The sequence below is a fragment of the Anomaloglossus baeobatrachus genome, chromosome 10 (genome assembly GCF_048569485.1).
Source record: "Anomaloglossus baeobatrachus isolate aAnoBae1 chromosome 10, aAnoBae1.hap1, whole genome shotgun sequence".
Classification (NCBI taxonomy): domain Eukaryota; kingdom Metazoa; phylum Chordata; class Amphibia; order Anura; family Aromobatidae; genus Anomaloglossus; species Anomaloglossus baeobatrachus.
In genome coordinates this window covers 152,297,565-152,321,721 of record NC_134362.1, presented here as the reverse complement: position 1 = coordinate 152,321,721, position 24,157 = coordinate 152,297,565, and positions in this window count along the sequence as shown.

Genomic DNA, 24,157 nt, shown 5'->3' with positions numbered 1-24,157 from the left:
GTCAAGTTACAACTGGGAGAATCACTCCCTTCACCTGCACGGTTGTTTGGTGTAAAAGCCGAGCTAAGATCGAGTAACAGCTTATGCTGATACTCCAGCATACGTGCGTCCCTTTCTATGGGTGGAATTATGTCACAAAATTTGGACTTGTCCCGGGGATCTAATAGTGTGGCAAGCCAGTAGTCATCATCACTTCTAATTTTGACAATCCGAGGGTCATGTTGGAGGTAGTGCAACAAGAAGGCACTCATGTGTCTTGCGCAGCCATGCGGACCAAGTCCACGCTGTGTTTGTGGCATAGAGGTGCTAACCGTTCTTTCTTCCTCTGACATCTCCCCCCAACCTCTTTCAACTGAATTTTGACCAAGGTCTCCCTCATCCGCTGAGTCTTCCATGTCCATGGACAGTTCGTCCTCCATATCTTCATGTCCTCCTGCACCTTCCTCAACATCTCGCCTGCTACCATGCGCCCTTGTTGATCCCTGTCCCCCATGGTCCCATGCCTGCCGCGTTGGTGATGATGAACGTCTGGACCTTGGTGATGTTGTTGTGTCTTGCGCATATGAATCCTCCTGTAGTTCCTCCCCTTCCTGTTGTCCCACCCCCTGACTCCGAATAGTGTTTAGCGTGTGCTCCAGCATGTAAATGACTGTAATCGTCATGCTGATAATGGCATTGTCAGCGCTAAACATATTCGTCGCCATGTCGAAACTGTGCAGAACGGTGCATAGGTCCTTGATCTGAGATCACTCCATCAGGGTGATCTGCCCCACTTCTGCATCTCGTTGGCCCAGGCTATACATCATGACGTATTGCACCAGGGCTCGCCGGTGCTGCCACAGTCGCTGTAACATGTGGAGAGTTGAATTCCAGCGTGTCGCCACATCGCATTTCAGGCGATGAACCGGCAGGCCGAAAGACTTCTGGAGCGATGCAAGTCGCTCAGCTGCGGCGGTTGAACGGCGGAAGTGAGCACTGCAGACAGTTTACGTGCCCTGGTCAGAAGGCCATCTAGGCCGGGATAGTGTGTTAAAAATTGCTGGACAACAAGGTTCAACACGTGAGCCATACAAGGCACGTGTGTCACCTTGCCCAGGCGAAGGGCCGCACCCAGGTTTGCAGCATTGTCGCACACGGCCTTACCAGGCTGCAGGTTGAGTGGAGACAACCATTTATTAAACTCGGACCGCAGAGCTGACCACAACTCCTCAGCTGTGTGACTCTTATTCCCAAGACATGTCAAGCTAAAGACCGCCTGATGCCGTTGCGCTCTGCTGCCAGCATAGTAATGAGGGGTGCGTGATTCCTTCTGCGCAGTGAGAACGCTGGTGGCCTGACCAGGCAGGCTTGGGGCGGAGGTGGAGGACCCAGATGAGGTGGAGGATGCAGAAGCAGTGGCGGAACTTGGACAGACAGAGGATTGACACACAAGTCGTGGGGACGGCAAGACTTGTGCAGCAGACCCTTCACCATCTATCAACATAGTTACCCAGTGCCCAGTCAGCGACATGTAACGTCCCTGTCCATGCTTACTGGTCCAAGTATCGGTGGTGAAATGCACCCGTTCACACACAGAGTTTCTCAAGGAAGCGGTGATGTTGTGTGCGACATGCTGGTGTAGCGCGGGCACACCTTTCTTAGAGAAGTAGTGGCGACTAGGCATCTGGTACTGGGGCACAGCGACAGACATAAGGTCTCTAAAATCCTGTGTGTCCACTAGGCGGAAAGGCAGCATTTCGGTAGCCAACAGCTTACAGAGGGATAGAGTCAACCTCTTAGCTTTGTCATGGGTCGGAGGAAGTGGCCTTTTATTTGACCACATCTGAGGGACAGAGATCTGGCTGCTGTGTGTAGACGGTGTTGAGTAGGGTGTCCCTGGAAAAATGCAGGTTTGTGAGGAAAGTGCAGGCGGAGACATGATGTTGCCTTCATCCAACGTAGGTGCTATCGATGTCTGAGAGAGCTGTACACACTCACTTGTTTCCCCTTCCAAACCAACTGACGACCTACCAAGCAAACTGCCTGTTGCGGTTACAGTGGTGGAAGTTTTGCGTGGAGAAACAGGTGTGACAGCTGTCCCCACAGTCCTAGAAGATGAAGAGCGCGCGGATGCACTGGAAGGGGCGGGCGGTGGATGGTTCGCTCCGCTAGGCCGCATTGCAGCACAGTGAGCTTCCCACCGGGACCTATGATATTTATTCATGTGACGATTCATGGAAGAAGTTGTCAAACTGCTGAGGTTTTGACCTCTACTAAGAGAATCATGACAAATTTTACATATCACATGATTTGGGCGATCTTTTTCTATGTCAAAAAAGGAACAGGCTAGGCAAGGCTTAGAGGCCATGCGACCTGTTGATGCACCCCGAATAATGCTCATAGGCAGAGTGGTGGCTGAGGATGCAGTTGTAGACGTGCTACCAGTGCTCCGACTCTGTCCAGGAAGGCGCAAGGTAATTTCGTCGTCGGTTGCATCCTCCTCCACCGCCTCTGTTGACCTCCTCGAGTGCCTGACTGGGGGTTGACAGTAGGTGGGATCTAGAACTTCATCATCAATTGTTGTGTTTGCACTCCCCTCCCCCTCAGACCGAGCCTCTTCTTGCCCTGACCGAATATTTAAGTTGTCATCCCAATCGGGTATCTGCGTCTCATCTTCATCAGTATGTTCCTCATTGCCTATAACCACAGTTGTTGGAAAGGCAGCATTTTGGTAGCCAACAGTTTGCATTTTATGAAAGTCAACCTCCAAGCCATGTCATGCCCTTCTAAAAGCATGTATAACACAGCGAGAGGACTCCAACCACAGTCTCCCTCGTTTCCACTCACTGGGCCACACACACCCCACTTGACTGGCATCGGTTGAGCTCCCTTTTGAAAAAGAAAAAGATGCTTTGCATGAAGCACTCTCAAAAATACGCGTGCCTTTCCCGTCCCCTGGCTGACCCAGGGGAAGAAAAGTCCTCTGAGAGCCATGACTTGTTCATCTTGGTTCTTTTAGAGACACAGCGAGGGGACTCCAACCACAGTCTCCCTCGTTTCCACTAACTGGGCCACACACACCCCACTTGACTGGCATCGGTTGAGCCCCCTTTTGAAAAAGAAAAAGATGCTTTGCATGAAGCACTCTCAAAAATACGCGTGCCTTTCCCGTCCCCTGGCTGACCCAGGGGAAGAAAAGTCCTCTGAGAGCCATGACTTGTTCATCTTGGTTCTTTTAGAGACACAGCGAGGGGACTCCAACCACAGTCTCCCTCGTTTCCACTAACTGGGCCACACACACCCCACTTGACTGGCATCGGTTGAGCCCCCTTTTGAAAAAGAAAAAGATGCTTTGCATGAAGCACTCTCAAAAATACGCGTGCCTTTCCCGTCCCCTGGCTGACCCAGGGGAAGAAAAGTCCTCTGAGAGCCATGACTTGTTCATCTTGGTTCTTTTAGAGACACAGCGAGGGGACTCCAACCACAGTCTCCCTCGTTTCCACTCACTGGGCCACACACACCCCACTTGACAGGCATCGGTTGAGCTCCCTTTTGAAAAAGAAAAAGATGCTTTGCATGAAGCACTCTCAAAAATACGCGTGCCTTTCCCGTCCCCTGGCTGACCCAGGGGAAGAAAAGTCCTCTGAGAGCCATGACTTGTTCATCTTGGTTCTTTTAGAGACACAGCGAGGGGACTCCAACCACAGTCTCCCTCGTTTCCACTAACTGGGCCACACACACCCCACTTGACTGGCATCGGTTGAGCCCCCTTTTGAAAAAGAAAAAGATGCTTTGCATGAAGCACTCTCAAAAATACGCGTGCCTTTCCCGTCCCCTGGCTGACCCAGGGGAAGAAAAGTCCTCTGAGAGCCATGATTTGTTCATTTTGGGTCTTTTAGAAACACAGCGAGGGGACTCCAACCACAGTCTCCTTCGTTGCCACTCACTGGGCCACACACACCCCACTTGACTGGCATCGGTTGAGCTCCCTTTTGAAAAAGAAAAAGATGCTTTGCATGAAGCACTCTCAAAAATACGCGTGCCTTTCCCGTCCCCTGGCTGACCCAGGGGAAGAAAAGTCCTCTGAGAGCCATGACTTGTTCATCTTGGTTCTTTTAGAGACACAGCGAGGGGACTCCAACCACAGTCTCCCTGGTTGCCACTCACTGGGCCACACACACCCCACTTGACTGGCATCGGTTGAGCTCCCTTTTGAAAAAGAAAAAGATGCTTTGCATGAAGCACTCTCAAAAATACGCGTGCCTTTCCCGTCCCCTGGCTGACCCAGGGGAAGAAAAGTCCTCTGAGAGCCATGACTTGTTCATCTTGGTTCTTTTAGAGACACAGCAAGGGGACTCCAACCACAGTCTCCCTCGTTTCCACTCACTGGGCCACACACACCCCACTTGACTGGCATCGGTTGAGCTCCCTTTTGAAAAAGAAAAAGATGCTTTGCATGAAGCACTCTCAAAAATACGCGTGCCTTTCCCGTCCCCTGGCTGACCCAGGGGAAGAAAAGTCCTCTGAGAGCCATGACTTGTTCATCTTGGTTCTTTTAGAGACACAGCGAGGGGACTCCAACCACAGTCTCCCTCGTTTCCACTAACTGGGCCACACACACCCCACTTGACTGGCATCGGTTGAGCCCCCTTTTGAAAAAGAAAAAGATGCTTTGCATGAAGCACTCTCAAAAATACGCGTGCCTTTCCCGTCCCCTGGCTGACCCAGGGGAAGAAAAGTCCTCTGAGAGCCATGACTTGTTCATCTTGGTTCTTTTAGAGACACAGCGAGGGGACTCCAACCACAGTCTCCCTCGTTTCCACTAACTGGGCCACACACACCCCACTTGACTGGCATCGGTTGAGCCCCCTTTTGAAAAAGAAAAAGATGCTTTGCATGAAGCACTCTCAAAAATACGCGTGCCTTTCCCGTCCCCTGGCTGACCCAGGGGAAGAAAAGTCCTCTGAGAGCCATGACTTGTTCATCTTGGTTCTTTTAGAGACACAGCGAGGGGACTCCAACCACAGTCTCCCTCGTTTCCACTCACTGGGCCACACACACCCCACTTGACAGGCATCGGTTGAGCTCCCTTTTGAAAAAGAAAAAGATGCTTTGCATGAAGCACTCTCAAAAATACGCGTGCCTTTCCCGTCCCCTGGCTGACCCAGGGGAAGAAAAGTCCTCTGAGAGCCATGACTTGTTCATCTTGGTTCTTTTAGAGACACAGCGAGGGGACTCCAACCACAGTCTCCCTCGTTTCCACTAACTGGGCCACACACACCCCACTTGACTGGCATCGGTTGAGCCCCCTTTTGAAAAAGAAAAAGATGCTTTGCATGAAGCACTCTCAAAAATACGCGTGCCTTTCCCGTCCCCTGGCTGACCCAGGGGAAGAAAAGTCCTCTGAGAGCCATGATTTGTTCATTTTGGGTCTTTTAGAAACACAGCGAGGGGACTCCAACCACAGTCTCCTTCGTTGCCACTCACTGGGCCACACACACCCCACTTGACTGGCATCGGTTGAGCTCCCTTTTGAAAAAGAAAAAGATGCTTTGCATGAAGCACTCTCAAAAATACGCGTGCCTTTCCCGTCCCCTGGCTGACCCAGGGGAAGAAAAGTCCTCTGAGAGCCATGACTTGTTCATCTTGGTTCTTTTAGAGACACAGCGAGGGGACTCCAACCACAGTCTCCCTGGTTGCCACTCACTGGGCCACACACACCCCACTTGACTGGCATCGGTTGAGCTCCCTTTTGAAAAAGAAAAAGATGCTTTGCATGAAGCACTCTCAAAAATACGCGTGCCTTTCCCGTCCCCTGGCTGACCCAGGGGAAGAAAAGTCCTCTGAGAGCCATGACTTGTTCATCTTGGTTCTTTTAGAGACACAGCAAGGGGACTCCAACCACAGTCTCCCTCGTTTCCACTCACTGGGCCACACACACCCCACTTGACTGGCATCGGTTGAGCTCCCTTTTGAAAAAGAAAAAGATGCTTTGCATGAAGCACTCTCAAAAATACGCGTGCCTTTCCCGTCCCCTGGCTGACCCAGGGGAAGAAAAGTCCTCTGAGAGCCATGACTTGTTCATCTTGGTTCTTTTAGAGACACAGCGAGGGGACTCCAACCACAGTCTCCCTCGTTTCCACTCACTGGGCCACACACACCCCACTTGACTGGCATCGGTTGAGCTCCCTTTTGAAAAAGAAAAAGATGCTTTGCATGAAGCACTCTCAAAAATACGCGTGCCTTTCCCGTCCCCTGGCTGACCCAGGGGAAGAAAAGTCCTCTGAGAGCCATGACTTGTTCATCTTGGTTCTTTTAGAGACACAGCGAGGGGACTCCAACCACAGTCTCCCTCGTTGCCACTCACTGGGCCACACACACCCCACTTGACTGGCATCGGTTGAGCTCCCTTTTGAAAAAGAAAAAGATGCTTTGCATGAAGCACTCTCAAAAATACGCGTGCCTTTCCCGTCCCCTGGCTGACCCAGGGGAAGAAAAGTCCTCTGAGAGCCATGACTTGTTCATCTTGGTTCTTTTAGAGACACAGCGAGGGGACTCCAACCACAGTCTCCCTGGTTGCCACTCACTGGGCCACACACACCCCACTTGACTGGCATCGGTTGAGCTCCCTTTTGAAAAAGAAAAAGATGCTTTGCATGAAGCACTCTCAAAAATACGCGTGCCTTTCCCGTCCCCTGGCTGACCCAGGGGAAGAAAAGTCCTCTGAGAGCCATGATTTGTTCATTTTGGGTCTTTTAGAAACACAGCGAGGGGACTCCAACCACAGTCTCCTTCGTTGCCACTAACTGGGCCACACACACCCCACTTGACTGGCATCGGTTGAGCCCCCTTTTGAAAAAGAAAAAGATGCTTTGCATGAAGCACTCTCAAAAATACGCGTGCCTTTCCCGTCCCCTGGCTGACCCAGGGGAAGAAAAGTCCTCTGAGAGCCATGACTTGTTCATCTTGGTTCTTTTAGAGACACAGCGAGGGGACTCCAACCACAGTCTCCCTCGTTTCCACTCACTGGGCCACACACACCCCACTTGACTGGCATCGGTTGAGCTCCCTTTTGAAAAAGAAAAAGATGCTTTGCATGAAGCACTCTCAAAAATACGCGTGCCTTTCCCGTCCCCTGGCTGACCCAGGGGAAGAAAAGTCCTCTGAGAGCCATGACTTGTTCATCTTGGTTCTTTTAGAGACACAGCGAGGGGACTCCAACCACAGTCTCCCTCGTTGCCACTCACTGGGCCACACACACCCCACTTGACTGGCATCGGTTGAGCTCCCTTTTGAAAAAGAAAAAGATGCTTTGCATGAAGCACTCTCAAAAATACGCGTGCCTTTCCCGTCCCCTGGCTGACCCAGGGGAAGAAAAGTCCTCTGAGAGCCATGACTTGTTCATCTTGGTTCTTTTAGAGACACAGCGAGGGGACTCCAACCACAGTCTCCCTCGTTTCCACTCACTGGGCCACACACACCCCACTTGACTGGCATCGGTTGAGCTCCCTTTTGAAAAAGAAAAAGATGCTTTGCATGAAGCACTCTCAAAAATACGCGTGCCTTTCCCGTCCCCTGGCTGACCCAGGGGAAGAAAAGTCCTCTGAGAGCCATGACTTGTTCATCTTGGTTCTTTTAGAGACACAGCGAGGGGACTCCAACCACAGTCTCCCTCGTTTCCACTCACTGGGCCACACACACCCCACTTGACTGGCATCGGTTGAGCTCCCTTTTGAAAAAGAAAAAGATGCTTTGCATGAAGCACTCTCAAAAATACGCGTGCCTTTCCCGTCCCCTGGCTGACCCAGGGGAAGAAAAGTCCTCTGAGAGCCATGACTTGTTCATCTTGGTTCTTTTAGAGACACAGCGAGGGGACTCCAACCACAGTCTCCCTGGTTGCCACTCACTGGGCCACACACACCCCACTTGACTGGCATCGGTTGAGCTCCCTTTTGAAAAAGAAAAAGATGCTTTGCATGAAGCACTCTCAAAAATACGCGTGCCTTTCCCGTCCCCTGGCTGACCCAGGGGAAGAAAAGTCCTCTGAGAGCCATGTCCACATTGTCAGTGGACAGACACGTGTGCTTATCTGCCAGCAGACCCACAGCAGCACTGAAGACAGGTTCCGAGAGAACGCTGGCTGCAGGACACGACAAGATCCCCAAGACGTACGTGGCGAGCTCAGGCAATTTATCAAGATTGGAAGCCAAGAATGAGCAGGGCTCAAGTTGCACATTAATGGAATCGATGTTTCCTTGCATATACTCATATATCTGTGTGTCCTCCTCTTTTTCCTTGTCCAGCTCTTTTGTTTTCGCATGAGTATATGTCCTTGTCACTTTCCCATGTGTTGTGAGTTGTTTGTGACCTTTTGGACACCTTTGAGGGTGTTTTCTAGGTGTTTTTCTGTGTTTGTGATTGCCTGCCATTGTTTCCTATGCAGTTCGAGTTCGGTTCGTCGAACGTTCGACGAACCGAACTCGAACGGGAGGTCCGTTCGGCGAACCAACCTCGAGCCGAACCGCGACCGGTTCGCTCATCTCTAATAAGGAACAAAGTTGATGTGGAACTGTTACTGCTCTGCTGAAGATATGACATACATCCAGAAGCGTTGAATGAAGGTGGTTTTATTTAACGCGTTTCAAGTGTCACCCCACTTCATCAGGAAATCCATATGATATCAGTGGTTATCCTGATGAAGGAGAGGGGTGACACTTCGAAACGCATTGAATAAAGCTAGCTAGTGAATGGGTCAAGTGAATGGGTCTTCATTAAAACTGAAATAAACTTTTGTAATCATTTCTCTCAGCTCATTGACATAGTCTTTAGCCGTTTTTGGTAGCCGCACAGTGGAAATCTACACTCATAGTAATTTGATTGCTGTAATATTTATGCAGTAGAAATTTGGAATCAATAAAGTAACATTGTAACACTGAAATAGTAACCCTGAAACATCATTCAAACTTGTAAATCTTTATTTGTGTCTTATTAGATCTGTGCTTTTCAGAGTAAAACTCTTTCTTCAGGGCCAAATACCAATACAAACACAGCACTTAGCTGCATTGAGTGTAGTACAAACTGATGGATAAGGTGTATTAGAGGCATGTAGGCAGAGATTTTAACCTTGCAGACCTTGCTGCAGCTACCTAAAAAAAGCTGTTCTATTCTGTAATTATACCATTCTTAGCTACATTTAATGTAGGGCAAGCTACTGGAGAAGTGATAGTGTAATAGAGGCATTTAGGCAGAGACTCTAGCCTTAAAGAGCTTGCTGCTGCAACCTAAAACCAAAAGACTTTACATCTATTGCATTCCCTATTAATACCGATATTAGCTCCAATCAGAGTCTATAAACCTAAATGGCAACATTTCCAGGTCAAGCAGTCAGGATATGCAAGCACATAGCACCCTGTGTACTTTGTCCATTTCCAAAATGACCATATGAAAAAATTCTTCTTTAATCATCAGCAGCAAATAATTGAGTGGACACAGAGAAGGAATGGTTATGCTGATTATGGGTTTCATAGCCGCTCATCATCTTGGTTGGTTCCTTAAAGTTTTGCCAGTTGAATGAGGGCCTCCTGATGGCTCCCCAAAATGAATCAGTGAGGGCCGACTGATGGCCCTTTAAAAATTGTAGCAAGGGCCTCATGATGACCATGTTTATATGGTGGAGAAGGACAAGAAAAATAAGAAACCATGAGCCGTAGACTTTTTTGGGTGGGGAGGAGAGCATGGAAATACAGTTGGAAAAAAAGGAACAACAAACCAACAAACCCTTGCTACGGGAACTTGACATGTGTGGGTGTTCTAGGGAACAGTTGTCCATTTTCTCTCTGTCATTCATCTGAACCCTTGAGTCTGTGCTCTTTGGTTGGCTTCTCTGTCCACCAGACCTCCATAGATTTACCTTGACTTGAGGTCTTTAGTTTCTGTTATTAATGCTTTGATTTTATGAGGGTAATAGGTGTAATAATTTACTAATTTGCCTGCCCAATTACTTTTTGAGTGTGGCTTTAAGTACGTTCCTCCTGCTGGTATTTCCTGCTGGTGATATTTTCATTTTGAAGTCCAGCCATATTGCTGTTAGTTTCTACCAGTCATTGGAACACCAGATAGGATATTTCTCTCTGATGTCTTGTTCTCTACTCTGCACCGATCTTATGTTTGTTGTCAATGAGTATGAGGTATATTCTTTACCAATATTCACCTTCTCTGGTATTTTGTATTTGTTGTGTATCTTACTCACTCTGCGATCACTTTCTACTTCAGCAAACGTTCCCTCCTGTAGGCGAGTTGCACTCTGCTCTGGCCACCGGTTCCTTAGCAGGAATGGGAAATTTACAATGGCTGATCAGATAACATAGGCTCTAGTTACCATCATTTAGACTGTGGTCAGGGTTATTCCAACTCCAGCAGAAAACACAAAGGACTGCTAGGTCTCTAAAAATTGTGAGAGCCACCTGCTGGCCCTCCAGATATTATGAGTGTTAGCCAGGTTCTGTCCATTTAAAATTTATGATTGAAGGTGAGCTGCTTGCCTGCTAAAAATTTTAAATGACTGAAAATTACGAGTGAGTACTGCATGATGACTCTGTGGATATGGTGAAGGTGAAAGAGGAAAAAAAAAAAAAAAACATAAACTATTATACCTTTATTGGGTTTGAAGGGGTGCATGGGAAAACGCCAGAAAAAAAGAAGATTTGAATTGGCTTTATGTTCAACTGCTGTCAACCCAACGGGTTGAGAAGTTGGGGCCAAACCAAGCCTTGTTCATTTTTAGAAAACTTAGCAGGTCAGCGTTTTCAGTTGACTGATGCACAGTTATTATGCCACTGGCAGCACTAAAAATCAATGGAATCAATGAAAGTATGGAGGGAGTCTTGAATGTGGCATGCAAGTCTCTTTCACTCAAGTCTATGGCAAGTCAATTTATGAGTAAGGGATACCTGTTGGCCCTGTAAAAAGCAAATGTCACATGATAAACCTTTGGATATGGTGGAGGAAAAGAACAAGAAAAATAATAAACCTTGAACCATACACTGTGTGCAGAATTATTAGGCAAATAAGTATTTTGATCACATGATACTTTTTATACATGTTGTCCTACTCCAAGCTGTATAGGCTTGAGAGCCAACTACCAATTAAGTAAATCAGGTGATGTGCATCTCTGTAATGAGGAGGGGTGCGGTGTAATGACATCAACACCCTGTATAAGGTGTGCTTAATTATTAGGTAACTTCCTTTCCTTTGGCAAAATGGATCAGAAGAGAGATTTGACCGGGCTCTGAAAAGTCCAAAATTGTGAGATGTCTTGCAGAGGGATGCAGCAGTCTTGAAATTGCTAAACATTTGAAGCGTGATTACTGAACAATCAAGAGTTTCATAGCAAATAGCCAACAGGGTCACAAGAAGCATGTTGGGCAAAAAAGGCAAAAAATAACTGCCCATTAATTGAGGACAATCAAGCGTGAAGCTGCCACAATGTCATTTGTCATCAGTTTGGCCATATTTCAGAGCTGCAACGTTCCTGGAGTATCAATAAGCACAAGGTGTGCCATACTAAGGGACATGGCAAAGGTAAGGAAGACTGAAAAACGACCACCTTTGAAGAAAAAACCCAAGATAAAACTTCAAGACTGGGCCAAGAGATATCTTAAGACTGATTTTTCAAAGGTTTTATGGACTGATGAAATGAGAGTGACTCTTGCTGGGCCAAATGGATGGGCCAGAGGCTGGATCAGTAAAGGGCAGAGAGCTCCACTCCGACTCACACGCCATCAAGGTTGAGGTGGAGTATCGGTGTAGGGCGGTATGATCAAAGATGAACTTGTGGGACCTTTAAGGGTTGAGGATGGAGTGAAGCTTAACTCCCAGACCTATTGCCAGTTTCTGGAAGACAACGTCTTCAAGCAGTGGTACAGGAAGAAGTCGGTATCATTCAAGAAAAACATGATTTTCATGCAGGTCAATGCTCCATCTCATGCATCCAACTACTCCACAGCATGGCTGGCCAGTAAAGGTCTAAAAGATGAAAAAATAATGACATGGCCCCCTTGTGCACCTGATCTGAACCCCATAGAGAACCTGTGGTCCCTCATAAAATGTAAGATTTACAGGGAGGGAAAACAGTACACTTCTTAGAACAGTGTCTCGGAGGCTGTGGTGGCTGCTGTACGCAATGTTGATCATAAACAGATCAAGCAACTGACAGAATCTATGGATGGTAGGCTGTTAAGTGTCATAAAGAAAGGTGGCTATATTGGTCACTAATTGTTTTGGGGTTTGTTTTTGCATGCCAGAAATGTTTATTTCTAATTTTTGTGCAGTTATATTGGTTTACCTGGTGAAAATAAACAAGTGAGATGGGAATATATTTGGTTTTTATTAAGTTGCCTAATAATTCTGCACAGTAATAGTTACCTGCACAAACAGATATCCTCCTAAGATAGCCAAATCTAAAAAAAAAAAAACACCCCAACTTCCAAAAATATTAAGCTTTGATATTTATGAGACTTTTGGGTTAATTGAAAACATAGATGTTGATCAATATTAAAATAAATCCTCTAAAATACAACTTGCCTAATAATTCTGCACACAGTGTATACCATTATTAGGTGGGAAGGGGTGCATGGGAATATAGCAGAAAAAAAAATTGAATTGGGTTTATATTCTGCTAATGTCGTCCACTGGAGTTGAGAAGTGGAAGCCAATTAAAGTCTTGTTCATTTTGAGAACCGACAACTTATCAGCATTTTCGTTTCAAACAGCTGCACCTATTAGTTATTATGCCCCCTAAAAACGCATGTAATAAATTTAAGCATGAAGGGAGCAGGTATTACGGCCTGGGATCCTCAGATTTGCCTCACCTCCATCTAAAAAAATAAAGATGCATTAATACTATGGGAGAAAGGCACAAATGCATCTCTTGTGTGATTGAATGGACAAAAGACTTGTAGAGTTCTTTCCTCTGGAATGGATTCGAGAAGTTCACCCCATATGGTATATGAATTTTCATTGGCAAAGGTCTCGAAGGACATAAAAAAAAAAGTTTGGAAACTTCTGCTTCAATCTATTTGAAGCCTTGGGGATGCCTGATACCCTGAGCCAACACACTGTCGCCCACCTTAGCGGGAGCAACATCAAAACCGGATGTCTGAAGTCCTTCATGTGCCATTTGTAACCTGAGTAGTAGTCTCTGGGACGCCTTGTTTTTGGCTAATAAGTCTCACTTCTGCTAAATGTAAATGTTTTCTGAGGGCCTACTATACATATGTTCCAGGATGTATTGAAAATCCTACTTATAATTTTTGGCAACCCTTTCCCAGTTTAAGAGTCCCATTACTTCCAAATAGCAAAAAAAATTCTGAAGGCTATGAAGTGTATTCCAGGGTGTATGGAATCCATTCTTTCAATTTTTGGTAGGCCTTGCACTTAGTGTATAGACTTAACCATTCTAGAAGTCCCCTTTCTTACAAATGTGAAAAGAATGTTACACTCAATTCCATTTTTTTCCCTGACTGAAATGGGTAAATGGTGCATTTTTTAAAGAAGTAGTATGTCAATGGTTTTATGGCTTTTGCACTGTATTTTCAGCAATTTTTTTCACCATTAAGAGCAGAGGGAGTGTAAAAATTGCAGCAAAATCACTATGTCTGAACATAGCCTAATGGGTGGAAGAGGCCGTTTTGTATATAGTTAAATTTCCTTATATGCAAGTAATTATTCAGAAAATAATATTTCTAAACATTTTTTCTGTTAAATCCATGATATCCTTGATTTGGAATTTTCTACCTTTAGTCCTTAAAAGTGATATTATACTCTGAAAACATTGTTCCAAGAGGCAACCTGGTAGTCAGACATATGTACAGCCATCTTCCCCATTCCATTTGAGTGCTTCTTCCATCTATTTCAGCAATTTTCCTGCCCAGAAAGAAAAATGTGTGACTTCCAATATGCTCGTTACTTTAGATGAGCTCTTTACAATTAAAAATTGCTTGACTTGTGTACCAAGCACCCAAGCATTTTAGTGCTTGCCCATCACTAGCAACAACCCATCTAATCCACACTGACAAATAAATCAAACCATAGATGTGTAATAATGAGAAATAACGTATTATTACATGAAGAAATAGATGCAACATCTATGGAAAGTCATGACACCAACTGATATCTATCAGTAATTAAAAAGCAATTCTGCCACCTTGTGAAAAAAAAAATCAGCTGGTTCATCTCATGGCTTATAAAAACTGTCTCTATAACCAAGGTACAACACAAGAAACATCTCATGATGGGTAAAATCAGTGAGCTGTCTCAAGACATTCACAAACTTATTGTTACAAAACATACCCATGACATTTGTTACAGCATAATTTCTAAACTGCTGATGTAGGAGTAAGCACTGTTGGGGCTAGTGTGGGCACCCGCCCCCATCTGTTGCGTGACACAGGCAAATCGCTGCCCGTGCCGCACAAAATCGCCCAGAGCCATCACACATACTTACCTGTCCGGCGACGTTGCTGTGACTAGCGAACCGCCTCCTTTCTAAGGGGGCGGTCCGTGCGGCGTCACAGCGACGTCACTGAAGCGTCACTGAACCGCCGCCCAATAGTAGCGGAGGGGCGGAGATGAGCGGGACATAACATCCCGCCCACGTCCTTCCTTCTGCATAGCAGCCGGGAGGCAGGTAAGGGGAGCTTCCTCGTTCCTGCGGCGTCACACGCTGCGATGTGTGCTGCCGCAGGAACGAGGAACAACTTCGTTACTGATGCAGTAACGATTTTTAAGAATGGACCTCCATGTCGCTGATTAGCGATTTTGCACGTTTTTGCAACAATGCAAAATCGCTTATCGGTGTCACACGCAACGGCATCGCTAATGCGGCTGGATGTGCGTCACGAATTCCGTGACCCCAACGACTCCGCATTAGCGATGTCGCAGCGTGTAAAGCCACCTTTAGACAAACCTATAAAATACTGGGAGCATATAGTTGGGTCAGATGAGACTAAAATTTAACTTCTTTGAAGCCATAATACACACCATATTTGCAGGCGGCAAAAAACCCACTGCATTTCATTCCAAGAACACTATACCAATGAAGAAGTTTGAAATTGGGAACATCATGATGTGGGGCTGTTTTTCAAAATACTGCAGTGGCAAAATTCGCATAATTGAAGGAAAAATAAATGGACAAATATACCGAGACATTCTAGATAAAAATTTGCTGCCATCTACCAGGATTTTGAAGACAAGATGAGGATGGACATTTTATGAAGACAATGATCCCAAACACACAGCTAAGGAAATTCTCAATTGGTTTCAGAGAAAGAAAATAAAGCTACTGGAATGATCGAGCCGATCACCTGACCTGAATCTAATTGAACATTTATGGAGGGAACTAAAGCTCAGAGTTCACAAAAGGAGCCCATGTATCCTGCAGGATTTGAGGAGTAGTTGCCTGGAACAATGGCCCAAAATCAAACCTGAGCAATGCATGCCACTAGTTTCTCATTACAGGAGGTGTCTTGAAGATGTCATCACCTATAAAAGCTTTTTTATGAAGTATCAAATAAATATTAGCCAACATGTTCAAAACATTTTCCCTGTATCAGTTCTCATTATTATACTTCCCTAAATTTATGGACATCTATGGCTTAATTTCTTTGCCTGTTTGGATTGGATGGGTTGTTACATCTGGTAAAAAAATAAACGTCAATAGTACTGTAAGAAATATATTTACTTAGAGGCTTGGTGGCACATTCAAAATTTATTTGACCCACCGTATTTTACTCGTGTATGACTAATTTTATTTTTTTTTTCTTTTGGGAAACAGTAGGCTTATTCAATTTTCTATCTATATCTATGTCTGTATAAATATATATTTGAATAAGTCCATTGTTTCCCCTGAAAATCAAAGGAAATTAAAAAAGAAAAAAAAAAAACTAAGAAAGCCATATTTAGGCTATGTGCGCACAGTGCGTTTTTCGCTGCGTTTTTGCGCGTTTTTCGGGTGCGTTTTTGGCCTCAAAACTGCATGACTTCCCCAGCAAAGTCTATGAGTTTTCATTTTTGCTGTCCGCACACAACTGTTTTTTTAAGCTGCGTTTTTAAGCTTGAAAAAAAAAATGGACATGTCAATTCTTTCCTGCGTTTTTCTGCGTTTTCAAACCCATGCAATGCATTGGAAAAACGCAGCAAAACGCAGAGGTCAAAAACACAGCAAAACGCAGCCAAAAACGCACCAAATTGCGGCAAAAATGCATGCGTTTTTTTATGCGTTTTTTCGACGCAGGTGCGTTTTTGTGCGTTTTTAGCGTCCAAAAACGCACAAAAACGCAGCGTCAAAAAAACGCAGTGTGCGCACATAGCCTAAATGGCATAATGAAGAAAAAACCAGAATAAAGTTTTCATGTGGCTGTTTCTGGGCAGCCATATTCCAGTGCATGATTACACATTGCTTCTGTGAGTCGGATATGGATATGTATGTATAGATGTGTATTTTCATGCTGAAAAATGTCCTTTCTAGCAAAATATATGCACACGATCTTATCAGAAAAGTAAATATGAAAATATTTTACTTATCCCATTTATTGAAGTTCCTTACAAATAATAGTGACTGGAAAGTTATTGCATTCACATGTCTACTTACAAACTATACCAACCATGCCAAGCACTCTGTACAATTTTTGGGTGGAAAATGTACCCAAAACTATGGGGTCTAAGGAAAAAACTTTTCTCCTTGCGGAGACTGACAAACCAATCTGGCTGTCAGTGGTGACAGCCAGATTGGTTTGTCAGTCTCTACAAGGAGAAAAGTTTTCAGCTTAGATGCCACTTTAGCTTCTCATAAAGCCAGATCAGACCTCATACTTTGCACTGACGAGGGACAATCATCCCGAAACACCATGTCTACAATTTGAGGTTCTGATCTTGCATAAATCCTAAGGGGTACTTTGCACGCTGCGACATCGCTACTGCGATATCGTTTGGGTCAAATCGAAAGTGACGCACATTTGGCGCCGGTAACGACGTTGCAACGTGTAAAGACTAGATGCGCCGATAAATGATCGCAAAAGCGGCGAAAATTGGTGATCTGTGTAGCGTCGATCATTTTCATAATGTCGCACCAATAGGAGATATGATGTTGTTCCTCGTTCCTGCGGCAGCACACATCGCTGTGTGTGAAGCCGCAGGAGCGAGGAACATCTCCTTACCTGCCTCCACCGGCTATGTGGAAGGAAGGAGGTGGGCGGGATGTTTACGTCCCGATCATCTCCGCCCCTCCGCTTCTATTGGCTGCCTGCCGTTTGACATCGCTGTGACACCGCACGACCCGCCCCCTTAGGGAGGAGGTGGGTCGCCGGCCAGAGCGACATCGCAGGGCAGGTAAGTGCGTGTCAAGCTGCGGTAGCGATAATGTTCGCTACGGCAGCTATCACAAGATATCGCATGTGCGACGGGGGCGAGTACTATCGTGCTCGGCATCGCTAGCAGATGCTAGCGATGTCGCACCGTGCAAAGTACCCCTAAGTCACATGAAAAGGCTTGTTAAAGAGTCACTTTTGACTTTCAGGATTGCTACTTCCAAAAGGTGGCACTAGAGTTTGTCTCCTTTCTCCCGGAAGTCCCAAAACTATGAAAGCAGAATTTTTACCCTACAGTTTGAATGGCAAACTACTCTTTTATCCTGGCATTCATGTTCTACACATAATCGTAATTTCTTTGCAGGAGTTAAATGAACACAAAGCACATGTGGCTCATTTGTGAAAAAGTAAAAAGAAGCTAGTATCCCAATACTTGGTATGGATTCAGTACTGTTTTCCATGATGTAATGAAACAGATATCACAAAAAGGTCTCGAAGAAAGCTCAGCTTATGGCACATGTTGACAACAGATAACAGCTGACAATTTGGCCACAAGATGTAGTTGCTAAAAATTTAACATTACTTTTTATGTACCTTGGAGGTCAACCCTGAAATACAATTCTCTTTCTTAATTTTGGTGTATTTTCAGAAATAATAGTAAGGATATAGTCAACCATATGTAATACACATGTCCATAATAAACCTTGGAGAATTAGACTGGAATTTAATAGTCATAATTAATCAAGAGGACGCTCTATAAATATCTTCCTGAATTTCATCTCTTGCGGATACAATGTTGCAACTATTTGTTTTATCATATTCAAATTTGACAGCTGATTATTAAGGACATGAGTTGCTTGGGGCATTTTGGAGCTATTCTTTGCTTATATGCATGTCAACTTCTTTTTAGAATACAGTTTTCCATATGTAATGTTTCATCCACACCTAATTGTAGTCATGATGAGGTCTTCTGTCTTTGTCAAGCGTATTATATCTTAGTATTCAGTAAAATGAAATAAGCATTTGTCCCTCTCTCCAATGACCCATTAGTGTTTGAATGTTACATTTCACCATGAACATGACCCCTACACAATTACAGAACTTCCTGAGTATAAAATATTTTTTTTTTGCTTTTATATAAATGATATATGTTAGTCATTGGACATTGATATTGGAGAATAAGTAATTGGAAGTACGGTGTACTGAAAACGTTTAACTGTGGCTTGCAAAAGTTTTGGCACCCCTGGTCAAAATTAGCATTATTGTGAACAGTTAAGCAAGTTGAAAATGAAATGATCTCTAAAAGGCATAAAGTTAAGGATGACACATGTTCTTTGTATCTTAGGCAAATAAAATAACAATTCATATTTCACATTTTTAAATGAACCAAAAAGGAATATGGGCCTATGCAAAAGTTGGGCACCCTGCATGGTCAGTACCTAATAGCACCCTCTTTGACAAGCTTGTAAACACTTTTTGCAGCCAGCCAAGAGAGAATTTCAGTTCTTGTTTGAGGGATTTTCTAGTTCTGTGAGATTCCTGGCTCGTCTTCCACATTTGTGAGATTCCTGGCTCGTCTTCCAATTCTGTGAGATTCCTGGCTCGTCTTCTCCAGTTATATGAGATTCCTGGCTCGTCTTCCAGTACTATGAGATTCCTGGCTTGTCTTCCAGTTCTGTGAAATTCCTGACTCATCTTCCAGTTCTGTGAGATTCCTGGTTCATCTTCCAGTTCTGTGAGATTCCTAGCTCGTCTTGCATGCACTGACCTTTTGAGGTCTAGCCACAGATTTTTAATCATATTCAGATCAGGGGACTGTGAAGTCCATTGTAAAACCTTCAGCTTGCTCCTTTTGATTTAGTCTATTGTAGATTTTGATGTGTGTTTAGGATCATTATCCATTTCCAAAAGCCATCCTGTTTTCAACTTCAACTTTTTTACAGATGGTGTTATGCACAATGTACAATCTCTATTGCGAGTCTGGTGTGGGCAGGGGCAGCTCTCTCAGGTCTACTACATGACTAAGGTGGGCTTTACACACTTTGACATCACTAGCAATTGCTAGCAATGTTGAGCGCGATAGCACCCGCCCCCGTCTAACATTATCGCTATGGCAGCTTCACACGCACATACCTGGTCGGCGACTTTGCTGTGAAGGTCGAACAATCCCTCCTTCAAGGGGAAGGTGCGTTCAGCGTCACAGCGACGTCCCCGTGATGTCACTAAGCGGCCGACCAAAAGAAGTGGAGGGGCTGAGATGAGCGGGACATAACATCTTGCCCACCTTCTCCCTTCTGCATTGCCGGTGGACGGAGGTAAGGAGATGTTTGTCGTTCCTGCGGTTTCACACACAGCGATGTGTGTTGCTGCAGGAACGACAAACAACATCGTATCTGCAGCAGTAACGACATTATGGAAATAAACGACGTGACACAGATCAGCGATTTTTTACGCTTTTGCGTTCGTTCATCGTCGCACCTAGGATTTACACATTGTGATGTCGCTACTGGCGCCGGATGTGCGTCACTAACGACGTGACCCCGACGATATATCGGTAGCGATGTCGCAACGTGTAAAGCCCGCCTACGTCTATGTAAAGGAGACTGAAAAGACAAAAGGCACTAAAAGGATACTAACATTACAACCATTTATGGAATAAATATCAGATGTGCTCACCTGATACAGTTGTGAAAATAGTCACAACTGCTATTGAAAGCTTGTAAGTTACGGTTGCAGCAGGAACTATGAAGAGTTAATGTCAAAATTTCAAATAGAATTGGACTACAGAGCTGTTGTAAAAAGATAGTCCGCAATTGATGTTCAAAAACAAAAAAAAAATTTATACTATATCCTCTTCCCACCACAGTCAGTTTCTACTTTCTGAATAAAATTTTCAAGTATTCCAAGTGTTAATTTATGTGCTTAGAATTTACCCATATTGAGGGTTTTTTCAGACACATTTTACTATGTATTAGTGGTAACTTTATGTCAATAGAACTTGTCATCACTTATACAAAAATATTGAAACATATGCAATTTTCAGCAAATTTTTTAAATGTCTTTTTTTTGTTAGAATATTAGAAGGCTTAAATGTTTACCAATAATTTTTAATTTTCAAAAAAAGTTCACAAAACCTATTTTTTTTTCAAGGACTAGTTTACTTTTGAAGTAACTTTGAGGAGCCTATACATTAGACAATCTCCAAGCAAGATGCCATGAACAGAAGAAAACAGGCTTCCCAATTTGTTGAGCAATTTCTCCTGAATATATCGCTACCCCATACATGACCTGGGACTGCTGATTGAACACACAGCAGGGGTTAAGTGGGATTTACACACAGTGACATCGCTAGCGATGTCGCTGGTGAAAGCACCTGCCCCCGTCGGTTGTGCGTCATGGGCAAATCGCTGCCCATGGTGCAAAACATTGCTTACATCCGTCACACATTCCTGCTTAACGACGTTGCTGTGGTGGCGGTTCGTTCGGCGTCACAGAGGTGTCACTAAGCGGCCGCCCAATAGAAGCGGAGGGTCAGAGATGAGCGGGCCGAACATCCCGCCCACCTCCTTCCTTCCTCATTGTGGCGGCCGCAGGTACGGTGATGTTCCTCGTTCCTGCGGTGTCACAAATAGCGATGTGTGCTGCCTCAGGAATGATGAACAACATCGTACCTGCAGCAGCAATGATAATCGGGATTACAATGACTGGACAATGATAAACGATATGGTGAGTATTTTTCATCGTTAACGGTCGTTCGTGCGTTTCACACGCAACGACGTCTCTAACGAGGCCGAATGTACGTCACGAATTCCATGACCCCAACGACATCTCGTTAGCGATGTCGTTGCGTGTAAAGCCGGTGTTACGGTTGCTGCGAGCACTGGAGACTATGTCCAGATTTCTTGCTACTGCACATGTGCGAGCGCTGGAGACTAAGTCCAGATTTCTTGCTACTGCACATGTGCGAGCGCCGGAGACTAAGTCCAATCTTGGAGCCATTGCACATGTGCGGGTGACATCATCGCTGACACGAGGTCACATGTCTCTGACACCTTCTATGCCGATTGGTCGCTGGTCATGTGCTTGTGACGTCTTGCTCGGTGATAGGCCAGCATGACGTCACTCCTGTCGTTCTGGCAGCGGATTGGCTCTGGTGTCCTCCATCTTGGATGAGGCACAGAGTCTATATAAGACCCTGACACACGCCGCATGGTGCTCAGTCCTCTTGGTTCATGCATATGAGTAGACGCTCTGTGCGTGTTCCTCTAGGCATTCCTCTGTCTATGCTAGGTGAGCGCTACCGGCAGGGTAGCGTTCTTATACCTTAAAGCTTCGGCTGCTGTCCGTATCCTTACCTCTTAGGGGAGCGGACATAGGCAGGTGCCTGAGGCACATGGTCTGGCTGGGCCTTGTGATTCTACTCGTAGGTGGACGTTGCCGCTAGGGTAACGTTCCTTATACTGCGTCTGGCAGTTGTTCGTATCCTCGCACACTAGGGGAGCGAACAGAGGTAGGAGCTTTGTGCGGCTTACGCTGCTGTTCGTCTCTTTTGCACCACTAGAAGAGCGGACCTAGGCAGGTGCCATATCTAGTGGTTCGTGTCCTCGCACACTAGTGGAGCGAACGCAGGTAGGAGCTTTGTGCGGCTTACGCTGCTGTTCGTCTCTTTTGCACCACTAGAAGAGCGGACCTAGGTAGGTGCCATTTCGCACACATTGCCTTTGTCTCTGTGATTATTAACAGAGATCATTCCACACACCCTCCAAGTAAGGGAGGAATTGCTTTACTTACTTATTATACCCTTCTGTGAGTTAACAGAGGTATTGCACTCTGCCATAGTCTGCAGCAAAGTCTTTGCACGGTGGACCCTGACTGTCTGATACTCCTTTCGGTTATTATCAGACAGCCCCCCGTAACATTAGGACTGAGCCAAGGGTCTGGCAGTTATGGCAGAATATCAGCAGTTACACCGTTACATACAAGTACTTGAGTCACGGCTCAAGAGTATAGAGGATAAACCTCAGACCATAGTGACATCTGCACATGATCCTCGACTTGCTCTGCCAAACAGATATTCTGGCGATGCCAGATCATGTCGTGGTTTCATTAGTCAGTGTCAGATACACCTAGAGGTCAACTCTTCTCGCTTCTCTACGGAGAGGTCCAGAGTAGGCTTTATCATCTCCTTACTTCAGGACAAAGCCTTAGAATGGGCGACTCCCCTATGGGAGCGCTCTGATGGGGTTACTCTGAGACATCAAGACTTTCTTGATGCTCTTAAGGCGGTATTCATGGGTCCGCAGGTTACCCATGATGCGGCCCTGAGACTGTTAGATCTATCTCAGGGTTCGTTATCCACTAGTTCTTATGCCATTGCTTTTAGAACTCTGGTGGCAGAACTAGATTGGCCAGAGAAGGTGTTGATTCCTATCTTCTGGAGAGGGTTGGCAGGCTATGTCAAGGATGCCCTTGCTACTCGTGAGGTCCCTGCTTCTCTGGAGGACTTGATCACAGTAGCAACGAGGATCGATGTACGCCATAAGGAACGTAGACTCGAGGTCTCTTCCTCACGCCCTAAGCATCGGGCTATTCCAGTTGTTGAGGGTCCACTACCATCTTCCTCAGCATCTGAAACATCTCCCACTCCTATGGAGTTAGGTCATACGTTCTCCAGATTACGCAAGTCTGGTCCTCCTATATGTTACGTATGTCGTCAGGCTGGGCACTATGCCAACAAGTGTCCTAGTCGTCAGGGAAACTCCCTGGTCTAGTAACCATTAGAGGGGGGTTACTAGAGACGTCTTCTGCACCCTCTAAGTGTTGTATCCCAGGTCAGCTCTCGTTATCTGAGAATACATGGCCTATTATGGCTTTTGTGGATTCCGGAGCTGACGGGATTTTTGTGTCCTCAGGATTTGTAAAGGGACACAATATTCCCTCTATCATGTTAGAGGCGCCTATTCCTGTCCGTGTTGTTAATGGAACTATGTTGTCTGACTCCATTACATTGAGGACAGTTCACTTGCGCCTTTCCCTGTCTCAGGGTCACATAGAGGAGATTTCTTTTCTTGTTTTGCCTGAGGGTATAGACGACGTCCTTCTGGGTCTTCCATGGCTTCGGACTCATGCTCCTCACATTGACTGGGAGTCTGACAGCATTATTAGTTGGGGTTCGAAATGTCAGTCCCGATGTCTTCCCTTACCACCTAAGGTCGTTGCGGTTGCATCAACTGATCTCTCTCCCATACCTACACCCTATTTGGATTTCGCTGACGTGTTCTCCAAACAGGGTGCTGAGGTTCTTCCACCCCATAGGCCGTATGACTGTGCCATAGACCTTATCCCAGGTTCGGTTCCACCTAAAGGCAGGGTTTACCCCCTGTCGATACCTGAGTCGGAGGCCATGTCGACCTATATAAGAGAGAGCTTAGAGAAGGGGTTCATTCGTAAGTCTGTCTCTCCCGCGGGAGCTGGGTTTTTCTTTGTTCGGAAGAAAGAGGGTGATTTGCGTCCCTGCATAGATTACAGGGGTCTCAACGCAATCACAATAAAGAACAAATACCCATTACCTTTAATTTCGGAGCTCTTTGACAGACTGAGAGGAGCTCAAGTTTTTACGAAGTTGGATCTGCGGGGTGCGTATAACTTGGTACGAATTCGAAAGGGTGACGAATGGAAGACCGCTTTTAACACCCGAGACGGTCACTATGAATACCTCGTCATGCCTTTTCGGTTATGTAATGCACCCGCAGTATTTCAGGACTTTGTAAACGATGTGTTCAGGGATTTACTGTTATCCTCAGTAGTGGTGTATC